The following is an 11,447-nucleotide window of genomic DNA, read 5'->3' on the forward strand; positions in this document are numbered from 1 at the left end:
CCATGCTGTATGTTATACTATCTTTATTATCACTTATTGCACTATTTGACATTCATTTTTTCACATTCTGGTGTCCACACTCTGAGCTGCTTGGGGAAAAGGATGAAAACATAATTCTTGTTTTATCTCTACCATAATACTTGGTACATGAAATAACTGATGTTAACCATGAGTAATCTGTTTGCTAAATAAATATGGAACCAGGTTTATAGTCTTTTCACAAGCTGTAGCATATCTAAATGGATGGAATAACTAGGAGACTTTTCTAAAAATGTGTTGGCATGAAATTTTAAAGTGGAAATGATTATCAGTGATTCTTGTTATTGACTTACAGCCACCAGTTTTTAATAAAAAGTTTTTAATAAAAGTGACACAAAATGAACCCATTTATAGACTATATTTCTCTGAACTCCCATAGCTGGTACTATCTCCCCTCTATGTCCTCCTCCTCCAACAGCCAGCATTACAGCCCCACCCTTTCTGGATACCACAGCCTTGGATCTTCACATGCTCTTCCTTTGAGGCTCCAAGTACTTGAACTCACTGCTTTGCTTCACAACTATTACAGATAGACCATAAATCCATCTGTGTGATCCATGAAATAAATCAACTAACAGCAGCAAGATTATTAAAAAAAGGCTATGGTTTCCTGATACCTGCCAAAATATTAGCCTTCTATTTTATTTTAATAATGGTAAAACCTGAGAAGAAAACTATGGTTTTGCATGATATTAAAAAAAAAAAAAAATACATGTAGTGCTGGCCTGTGCTTAGGGGTGTGTGCTCAGAAATTAATTTTACCTTCATTTGGATTTCTTTTCTTTCCTCTGAAGTATCCACATAATAATATTTCATAAAGAGAAAGCACGATTGGAGGTACAGGGAGGGTGAATGGTAAGTAGTTCCTCAAATGACTGTTAAATGAATGTTAGTGTCAGATAAATTGGATTTTTCTTAGGTTTAAATAGACTGAAGGGATTTGATTTCTGAAGTATGCCTATTGTGCCCAGCATGGAACAAATTGCAACCACTGTTTTCCATGAAAATACTCTTGCCAGACTCTAAGTAGTGTATTTTCTCTGACTAAATTGGCGTGTCCATGAGAACAGCAGAAAGCCTAAATAATTTATAAGTGAAGTTTGTCTTCAACTGATAAAGTTCAGTAGTATTTGTCAATTGCCATACCCTCACTCGATGTCTTGCCCACTGTTCCCAATCTCTTTGGCATTGAGTTTTCCATGTTTTCCTCCTCCTCTCAGACTCAGGTAGAGTTCTTCTGATTGAGTAATACCAGCTCAAGCTAGTGTTTAGTGGATGAGGCTATGGAAGGAGAACTTTAAGACAAGGTGTGCTTCTTCAAACTTTCCAAATAAGTATTTTTAGGCAAAACAGGTATTTTAAGCTATGTTTGGCACATTTTAGATTCTCAATAAATATTTGTTGAAGGAACAAATGTAAGAAGGGAGGAATAATCATGATGGGTCATTAGGGGAGATATTTTGGGACAGATGACCACTTCTGTGTACCTATTCAGAGTGGGCTTTGTGTAAATGCAAGCTCAGCTCCATTGGTCCCCCTCACAAGATTGATGTAGTCAAAGTTTAGTTCCCTCTCCTGTCTGCTTAGATCCGAGAGACACACTTGCAGTCATTTCATTCGGGTTTAGCATGGGAATGTGATCTTCCTGATTTCCTATCCTTAATTATTTACAGATCCTATTTTCTTAGATGTTGTTTGTTTAATGTCCTGTTTCATGTCTTTGTAGTTGAATAGACCCTTTTCCTGGGTTCTAGACCTGGTTCTGCCAGTTGCTTGTCATGTGATCTTGGGTAAGTAATTTAACCTTTCTGAGCCTGGTCTCTGTCTGTGTAGTGGGCACATAAAAGGAACCCTCCAAATCCTGTCTTGCCTTTTTTTTTTTAAACTAGGTTGGTGTGTCTCAATTAAAGAGATAACAATAAAAGTGTTTTGCCAACAATGTGTTTTTGAAATGTGAGGTATTATTAATTGAGGAATTTCATAGATCGAGCCCTAAGTATTCATGGCTCTAAGCAAACAAGAAGTACCCTTGCTCTCTGTATAAAATACACACATTCTCCATTTCCACTCCACTCCTGTTCTCTTCAGAGTAATTTTCGTTTGTTTGTTTTGAGACGTAGTCTTGTTCTGTCACCCAGACTGGAGTGCAGTGGTGCCATCTCAACTCACTGCAACCTCCACCTCCCAGGTTCAAGAAATTCTCTTGTCTCAGCCTCCCAAGTAGCTGGGACTACAGGTGCTTGCCACCACGCCTGGCTCATTTTTGTATTTTTAGTAGAGACAAGGTATCACCATGTTTCCAAGGCTGATCTTGAACTCCTGAGCTCAAGTGATCAGCCCACCTTGGCCTCTCAAAGTGTTGGGATTACAAGCGTCAGCCACTCCACCCAGCCCAGAGTAAATATTAACCATGCCAATAGATGAGAGCGTAGTATGTCTTTATTATTTCTTTTGAAAACTTCAGTGGCCGAATTTAGATAAGCCAATATTCAAAGTGTCATAAGACCCAAAGGATCACTTCAAATGCATTAGCAATACCCACTGTTCCTCTCTTTATCTTTTTCTTTTATAGTCTTTTCTTCACACTTAGATCTCTTTTCTTCTCCATTTGCTAAGTTTGCTGCTACACTTCCATCCCCACCCCCACTTCACCTCCAAACTGGGTTCTCAGCGCTAAGATAAACCAGCATGCTGTGCTCACATCCATCACATGAGGGCCCAGTCAGGCAGAAGAGTGGAGAGAAAATGCAGAGCTGGTTGGGAGATTGAAAATGTAGATACAGCTTGATTGGGGAAAGCACATTTCAAAGATGATAACTTGATCACCATTTCCACAACTACATCTGGGTTCCTCAACACCACAGGAATGAACCTTGATTAGAGAGGTGATATGCAATCCTAAACCTTTCCAAACTCAACTCTAAATGCCGTGATCTTCTGAGCCCTCAGGATCTCCACAAAGGGCATTATAGTTCTCCTGTGTCCCTGGTTATGCCTGAGATAAATTACCAATTTATAACAACAAAAGTTATCAGATTCTCATATAAGCAATAGAATTATACGAACCAAAGAAACTGAGTTTCTAAATACATGGATAACATTTAGAAATATTTTAATATATAATAATTGAATCAAATTAGTCTAAGAGATTCTATGTTTCCTAGAAGCCAAAAGTTTAGCATAAAAACTTAGTATCATACATATTTTGCCAAAATACTTTTATACAAAGGGCTCATGTAGACTGTAATAGAAAGGTATGTTAACTAGAAATTTGAAAATAAACTGGTGTCCAGAAGGAAATAATGATTCATTTAATTATATTTATAGCTGGTTAATGGTGAATATCACCTTTAATCTTTCACTCTAGCTATATTCCTTTCTCCCTCTTCCACTTCAGGACACACTACTTCTATTATATATGAGTCTTTTGATTGGGAACAAGTATCCAAAACCAACTTTAAGAGTCTATAAAAGGAATTTATTGGGGAAAAAAAAGTAGAGATCATATGAAATTAATAAGTTGAACAACCAAGCGTATGGGAACCAGGGTAGAATTTCAATAACAGGAATTCATAAACTCTTCCTAGGGCCCTGCTTCAAAAAAGACCCAGTTATTAACAACCCCAGCTACAATTCTAAATTCTAAATAATGAGAGAGAAAGAGAGATGAGAGAGAGACAAAGGGAGAGAGAAACAGAGGTAGAGAGACAGAGAGAGAGAATGAGGATGAATAAATTTTATTGGTCCTGTTTGGGTCAGCTAGTTACTGCCACAGGGCCAATATCTCTGACTGGGAAAAAGATCTGGGTAACATAGTATAGAGACAATTTTGGAAAGCCCACACTTGTAAATCTAGTGAGAGAGTAAGTTGGTTGAGAATTAGTACCCTGCATATATACCTATATGTCCACAGTAGGTTAGCTACCCAAGCCGGGAAGGACTTATCTCAAATGTGGTGGACTGTTCATTTTTCCTTTTGGTTATTTTCAGTTTGGTCTGTATTACATATTATTGGTAGAGTTATTATCACCGATGATTCTAAAAGGAGGTAGTAACCACACAGATAACTGAAACTATGAGTTTATACACCTGATAAAGAAAGGTCAGAGCAAACCTTCATACCTAGAGACGACAGACACTGGGTTTTTGCCATCCTCCTGAGGCTTAACTCTGGCAGGTACCACCTGTCTAGGAGGAATACTAGCTACAATAAATTCTTGCTAATTTGGAATGGTGTAGCTTTGCTTTAACTTCTCTTTTTCAGGTTGTAAGATCTAGTTTCTGCAAAAAGATTGGACAATAATGGGTATAAAACAGCTCAACTGGATTTACATTGTAGAAATGCTACTCCTTGACATTAATCATCTCATTTTGAATGTTCTTGAATTAATTCCAGCAATAATCTCCATATTTATCTATTTTTAGTAAATTGGCACTTTGTAAAATATTGAGCTGTTGTCTCCATATGCACCAGTTTGCTCTAAATGTAGAATATTGGTAATTAGCCTTATATCCATTATTTATCATTCTAGTTCCAATAACTATTCAAAAATGTTATTTTTAAATGAAAGTTGGAAGGACCCTAATATCTTTCCATTAATGACTAGATGAAAAGCTAGATAAGGCAAAGAAAAAACTAAATAATATCATCTCCAAAGACTAAGCAAACTCAGAAATTGGTTGCTTTTTTAAGTGGCTGCAGAACTTCTTAGCATAACTAGGCTTGACTGGAAGCTGTGAAGATGCATATCCTCTTCCCATTCTTACTTTGCTTTGATTTTGAAACCAATGTATCTGCTTGGAATATAAGCTGAGAATTAAATTCCTCTTAATGGCCAAATTAGTTCCTATATCAGCTGTTTCCAAGGGATGTATTCTATAGTTCTACATAAATCTTAATAGAGGCAGTTGTCTCATTATTACCTAAAAAGGAAAGCAAGAAAAATATTGGGTATGGTGCACACGCTTGTAATCCCAGCACTTTGGGAGGCTGAGGCTGGAAGATTACTTAGGAGTTCAAGACCAGCCTGAGAAACATAGTGAAACCTTGTTTCTACAAAAATCAAAAAATCAACTGGGTGTGATGGTACATACCTGTAGTCCCAGCTACTCTGAAGGCTGATGTGGAAGGATTGCTTCAGCCTGGGAGGTACAGGCTGCAGTGAGCTGTGATTGCATCACTGCACTCCAGCTTGGATGTCAGAGTGAGACCCTGGCTTAAAAATAAATAAATAAAAGTAAAAATTTCCCAGTTTCTAAATAATTAACTTTCAGTTAAATTTATAGGTCCATGTTGTACTTAGGGTAGCCCACTTTGGTTGTCCAGACTCCTACTATCATTCCAGTAGGGAAAGGAATAAGCATTGAGTTATGTTTTGTGTGAACATTGCATTTCAGTCTTTTCTCTTTAAATCACTTTTAAAAAGTAGTATTTTATTTGAGAGGTGGGAAGGAATAAGAGACATCATAAGTGATCCATCTTAAACTCCCCCCATTTTATTTTCACCTAGGCACTTGGAGAATTTTTATTTCAAATCTAAGTTTTAGTGAATCAGTATTTCTAACATTTCTGAGATGTTTCAAAAGCAAAGGGAGAATGATATTGTTTTACTTAAGAAACACCAATTTATTCTTCAGTAAAATACAAACTGGGAGATTGATCCATTCAAACGTTATTATTATTTTTTTTTTTTCTGAAATGAACCATTTGCAATATTAACTCTCAAGGACTTGTTTACCCTAATGAAAGAGAAGGAAATTGTTTTCTCTATCACCTAGGAAAGTTACTCTGGAGAACTCAGGTTAGTATTAAATATTCATTTGAATAAGTCTTTCACGATAATCCTCTTAATTCAGTGTGCCTCAGGGCTTTGATTGCCTTTGGTTGAAAGACACAAGGTGATAGCTATTTGATAACTCAGCCAGATTTGTGCATCCATAATGATGGACAATTAACTGGAGAACTGCATAGAAAACCTAAGGACAAGACTTCCTTGCTTACACATTCTTTCTTCCATCTTAAACTTTATACCTTATGCCTCTTGAGTGAAACCAGTACAAGTATAGAGGAGGACATGAGAATTTCTATAATTGAAAAGGGAGAAGGAAACTAGAGTTATAAAATAAAATTACGGTTTGGAATTGGGCCATAACCTTCTATAGAGTAAAAACTGTCATGGGATCATTAATGACCACAGATGGCTCAGACCTTACTTCTGAACATCGTCTGGAGAACACAATAAGCCCAAGAGAAACAGTATTCAGAAAAGAATTCAAAAAGTACTCTGCAGGACTAGGTGAAAAAAAAAAAAAAAGCGTGAGCACTAGTATGCTTAAATATGCATAACCAAACTTAGGACCCAATTGAGTTTTTATCTTCACTTAGCAGAAGGAAACTTCTAGTGTTCTCCTATATTATCATTCCATTGTCATTGGAAACTGATTGGTTTGTGTACATACTTCAGTCTATTTTATTAATCACATCTTACCCGAATTGTTACTTTTACCCAACTTGAATATATAGTAAAACTCCATCTGTAAAGAATCAAACCATAATAACCATAGGAATACCAATAGGAAAATTAACTTTCCCATTATCTAAGGTATTAAAAATATTATGTTTCTCTTTACCCTCTGTGGTTACCTCAAAAAGTGTCATGTTAAACTAATTATCTTCTTTGCAAATTAGACTTTCTATTCCCCTACTCTTTAACAATGTCTTTTAGAGATCCCAGCACATTCTGTTTCCCAGCTCATAACAGAAATAATCGATTACTCTCCTTCCCTTATAAGAGTCAAACTATCAGTTACCAAATTCTTTTTGTAATGTCTTTTACATATGCTCTTTTCATCTTCTGCCAGCCTTTCTTAACCAGCATTCCAGAAGAGAGCCAAACCCAGCCCCTAATCCCTATGGCCCTAATGTCCATATGTATGTAATGAGTTAATCCCTCTCTTACGCATCTAGATGGGTACCAGTTATACACCATCCTTGGAAAAAGAGAAAATAGTCACTCATTTTCATGTTCTATGGTTCAGATGAGAAACCAGGTGAGAAAAGGCTGGACAGTTACCAAAATTCTCTATTTTCAGTATCACCTCTACATACTGCCTGCTGACTAATCTTACATTTAATTCCCCCTTTCCCCAAATTTCAATGGCTTTTCTTTGTTTACAAGGTTAATTCATTTATTTATGGTTGTGTTTCAAGGCTCCTTAGAATGTATTACCAATCTCCTGTTCTTGTCTTATCTCCTACTGGCTCTGGCATTGACTGGGCTTGTGAATTTAAATAAATTTAGTCTCTCTCTTAGTTGTCATTTCCTTTTACATAAAACGCGAAAGTATTGAATGAAATCATCTCTAAGGCTTTCCAACTTTTAACAAGCATGTTCTATAGCAAAATGCCTCTTTTACTTGAATATTCTGTCCCAGCCAGACTTCGTATAAATTTATTAGTTTTCCTATACTTTTGTTCATTGTCATTGCCACTGCTTGAAAAGTTCCCTTTTGGGCCTAGCTCAATGTTGCCCGAACTCCAAGCACTGAATCAAAACTTATCTCATTCGTGAGGGCTTTCCTGACTACCACAGTTCTCTGTGAACTGTTCTGCCTCTTAGATCCTTTGTAGCACATATTACCTGTCCAGTTCCCTTGTCATTAATCAAACAGAGCCTTAACCATCTGTTTGCGTTTTTATGTACCTGATTCCCCCAACTAGTTTGCAAACCCTTTGAAGGTAAGATATACGGTATAGTGCATGGCTCAAGAAACGCATATTGATTTGATATTTACTCCTGATGAGCTCTGTATTAGAATCTGAGGGAATGAACAAGCCAAATAATCTCTCAGAAAGACGAGTGGAACTATCATACATTCCCTCTCTGAGACATTTGACATCACGAAACATTCCTTGCCTCTTGAATCTCTTTATTTTCTTGGCTTTCATAACATTTGTTTCTGCTGGCTTTTCCCACCTACACCTTTGGTTGCACTTTTTTCCCCTGCTTGGCTTCTTTTTTCTACCAACCTCTGAAAAGTTGGTAATTTTCAGCATTTTGTCCTTGTTCTTACTCAACACAAGCTCCAAACCTACTTCCTAGGCTCTAGAGCTTTTTATCTTACTCTCTGCTGAAACTCCTTTCTGACCCACAGGAACCTCAATCTCAACAGGCCTTAAAAGGAAGTGGCCATTTCTTAATCCCAAATCTCTTCTTCTTTCTCATCCACTCATGTAATTCAGAAACAGAACCCTTGATTTCTTCCTTATATCTTCTTTATTTCATTAGATACTACTATTCTTTCTCTGGTTTCTGTAAGTAAAAACCAAATAAATTTAAAAAGCTTTTCATTCCTTCCTTTCTTTCCTCCTCACAAAAATGTGTCATTCATGCAAGATGGGGGCATACTAAAAATATAAGTAACAAAATAAACAAAAGAAAGAACTATGTGTTGAGTCTATCCACTCCATCTCCAGTCAGCTCTAACTCAGCCATTTTTCATGGAGACTAGTATAATAGCTTCCCCCTATAATCACCTTCTTCTACCCTCAACCCTTTACAATCCTTCCCTCAGCAGTCAGAATGGTCTTTTGAAAAGCATCTATAAGATTGTGTGTCTCCCCTATTTAAAAATCTTTGATGGCATCCTATTTCACTTAGAATCAAAACCAAACTTATTACAAGGCCTATAAAATCCTACATTATCCAGGCTTTGTCTCCTTTTCTAGCTTCTACTTAACAACATGCTCCTCTTGGTCACCAAGTCTGTTGGCCTCTTTTTAGTTAGTTAAGCACATAAAGCATGGCCACTCTTCAAGGCCTTTGCATGTGTTGCTCCCTGTGCAGAGAATGCTCTTTCACTGGCTCTTTACTTGAGAAGCCTTCCCACCTTAGTGATGCCCGAGTACAATATTTTTTTTTCCTTTTGGGATTCCTCTAAATCTGTTTTTTTGTTTTTGTTTTTGTTTTTGTTTTTAAGTATTTACTTTTCAATATTCTGGTCACTGACGATCTCTTCAAACTTTAAAATCCACCCCTCTTCACATCCCAAACTCTATTGCAATTGTGCTATTTCATGGAATGGCCCATATTATTTCATCCTTTCTCCCTTTCCTAACATTGTTCCTTTTGTCTATAATGTCTTCCTTCCTTTCCTTTTCTACATGACATGTTTCCTGTTTATTTCCACAATGCGGCTGGAGTTGTTTTCTTCTTTTTGGAGACTCTCTGATCCTGCATTCTGATACAGTTATCCTCCCCTTTATGCCTTCATTATGTCAAGTACACACCTCTACTACAACATTCAACAGACTTTATTATACGTATTCATGCATGTCTGTCTCTTTTGCTATACCAGGAGCTCCTTTCAGGTAGGAGTTACGTTTCATTTTTTGTCCATGTATAGCTCTAAGTTGAATGCTTTGCACACTATGGGTTCTCATTAAATTCAAGTAGAATAAATGGAACCTGCAAGAATTAACAAGTATCAGTGTCCAGTGAGTAGTATGAGATGGCAAAATTTGGTTAGGACTAAGGCAAAGGTTGGCCAGCTCACACTGATCAGTCATGGAAACTGTTCACTTCTGGCACAGTCCATAATTGGGCAGCTAATAGATATTTCACACAGCGCGAAGACCATACAGACTTGGATTTCACACAAGTGATACCAGCTAGTTGCTTCAGCAAATAACAGCCACCATTTTACAGAGAGATACTTTAGTATAGTCTGAAAGATAGCCATCCTTGACACTATAAATTTATTATCTGGGCTAAGGATGAGTAGTCTCTGTAAAATATACAGCTATATCTTTTTAGCCAATTATTCTGCTTCCTGAGCTTGATGTTAAACATTTAGCTTTTCCTCACATCTAAAGCTTATATTTTCTGGTACTGCTTCCACAGGAATCCTGGTGAGGTTTCAGATATTCCCCTTTGTCAATGATATAATTTATTGTTGCATGTACACTGTCTCTTACCTTCTCTAGTTAAATAACTATGTACAATAATGCTTAGTTGTTGTTATTTTTTCTTGCCCCCCTTTATTATGGACGTTTGTCTGATGTTATTATATCTAGCCCCAAACTGATAAACAGAGGAAAAATGCTAGTAGATTTTCCTATAGGAAAATAAAAGAACAAATGGCCAGAAAATCAATGACTTCCCAACATCTAACTTGTATCTCTTACACACAAAAATGTAACTCCTGGGGAATGGAGCTGGGAAGGAATGGGCTTCCCCTTAGAATTCTGGTAAGGGAAAAATATCTCCAATTAAATCTGTCCCTGTTGCAAGGATATTTAAGAGAATCAAGAAGGAAAAAGAATGATCCATGCTCATTAGGTAGCTAGATCTTTTTGAAGTGAAGCTAAATAACTTAGGAATTGAATATGCCATTTTAGGGATATTCAAATGGGAAGCTTGAACACATTCTTGGATTTATTTTTTTCAGGAACTGATAGTCTAAGTTTCAAACTGGTAACTTGGAAAATAAACTTTGGAAATACATTTCATTTGTAGGTTGGAATAGTGTTCACTCAAAAATAAGATTTTGGAAGGAACAAAAGAATATAATTTTTCTGTTTAGAGAATGGGTGGTCATAAGTAAAGCAAGGTGAAGTATACTTTAGCTGAAAAAAAATGTCACTTTTTTCCATTGTACTTTAAAAATTTTGGTAATTATGTTGAAGGTGAAGAAGATGCATGAGTAGTTTGGGCTGCTGAGAAAATAGGTAAGACAGGCAAGTATTCAATATTGAAGAGATTGATTTGGTGGGATATGGTAGAATTTTGAGAGACCCATCAGTCATGGGTAAAACCACCTGGAGCCTTTTCCAGAAGAGAATTCATTTTCTATTCCACTTATCTGGCCATACATTCCTTTGCTTCCAGTTTTCACAGGCTTTTCCATTAGGCTGTTTTCTTAACAAAACTATATATTGACAGAGCGGAAAACAATTTCCACCTCAAGGCTCTGGACCCCTCACTTGATGTGCACCCAGAGACACTGCAGTGTCAGTTCACTCTGTACATTTAAATTGCCAGTAATTACATGATATTCCAAGAAGAGCCAACAAGTCTGTGTTACTCTGATTAAACCAAATTTCTTCCAAATTTTCTGGAACTAAGGGAGTTTCCTTTGGATTCCAGTGAAGGGTCAACAGGTCAGGCCCATGTTGGTACAAGAAAATTGGAAATTAAGGAATAATGATGTTTTCTGGGCACTCTCTCTGAGCTTTTTTTGCCACCTAACAATAAAGCTGGCACTATTTTCTCTATCTGAAATGCATTCTCTTTTGTCCTTTCCTTTTCTTTTTTCTTTCTTTCTTTTTTTCTTTCTCCTCCCCACCTCCTTCTCTCTCTGTCTCCTTCTCTCTTTCTTGCTTTATTCCTTTTTTTTTTTTTTTTTTT

The 11,447-nt window shown here is 36.7% G+C and overlaps 1 protein-coding gene and 1 long non-coding RNA gene across 2 annotated transcripts in view; both read left to right on the plus strand.

The window, feature by feature from the left end:
• Positions 1-11,447, plus strand: part of GAP43 (growth associated protein 43) — a 99,689-nt gene that overhangs the window by 6,251 nt on the left and 81,991 nt on the right. The window lies entirely within an intron of this gene.
• LOC119473413 overlaps positions 752-11,447 on the plus strand; it is a 14,226-nt gene continuing 3,530 nt past the window's right edge. Inside the window, exon 1 of the long non-coding RNA XR_005202626.1 lies at positions 752-1,829. This is a non-coding gene — a long non-coding RNA (uncharacterized LOC119473413). The remainder of the gene's footprint in view (positions 1,830-11,447) is intronic.

This window comes from Cebus imitator, unplaced genomic scaffold (genome assembly GCF_001604975.1).
Source record: "Cebus imitator isolate Cc_AM_T3 unplaced genomic scaffold, Cebus_imitator-1.0 Scaffold157, whole genome shotgun sequence".
NCBI lineage: Eukaryota > Metazoa > Chordata > Mammalia > Primates > Cebidae > Cebus > Cebus imitator.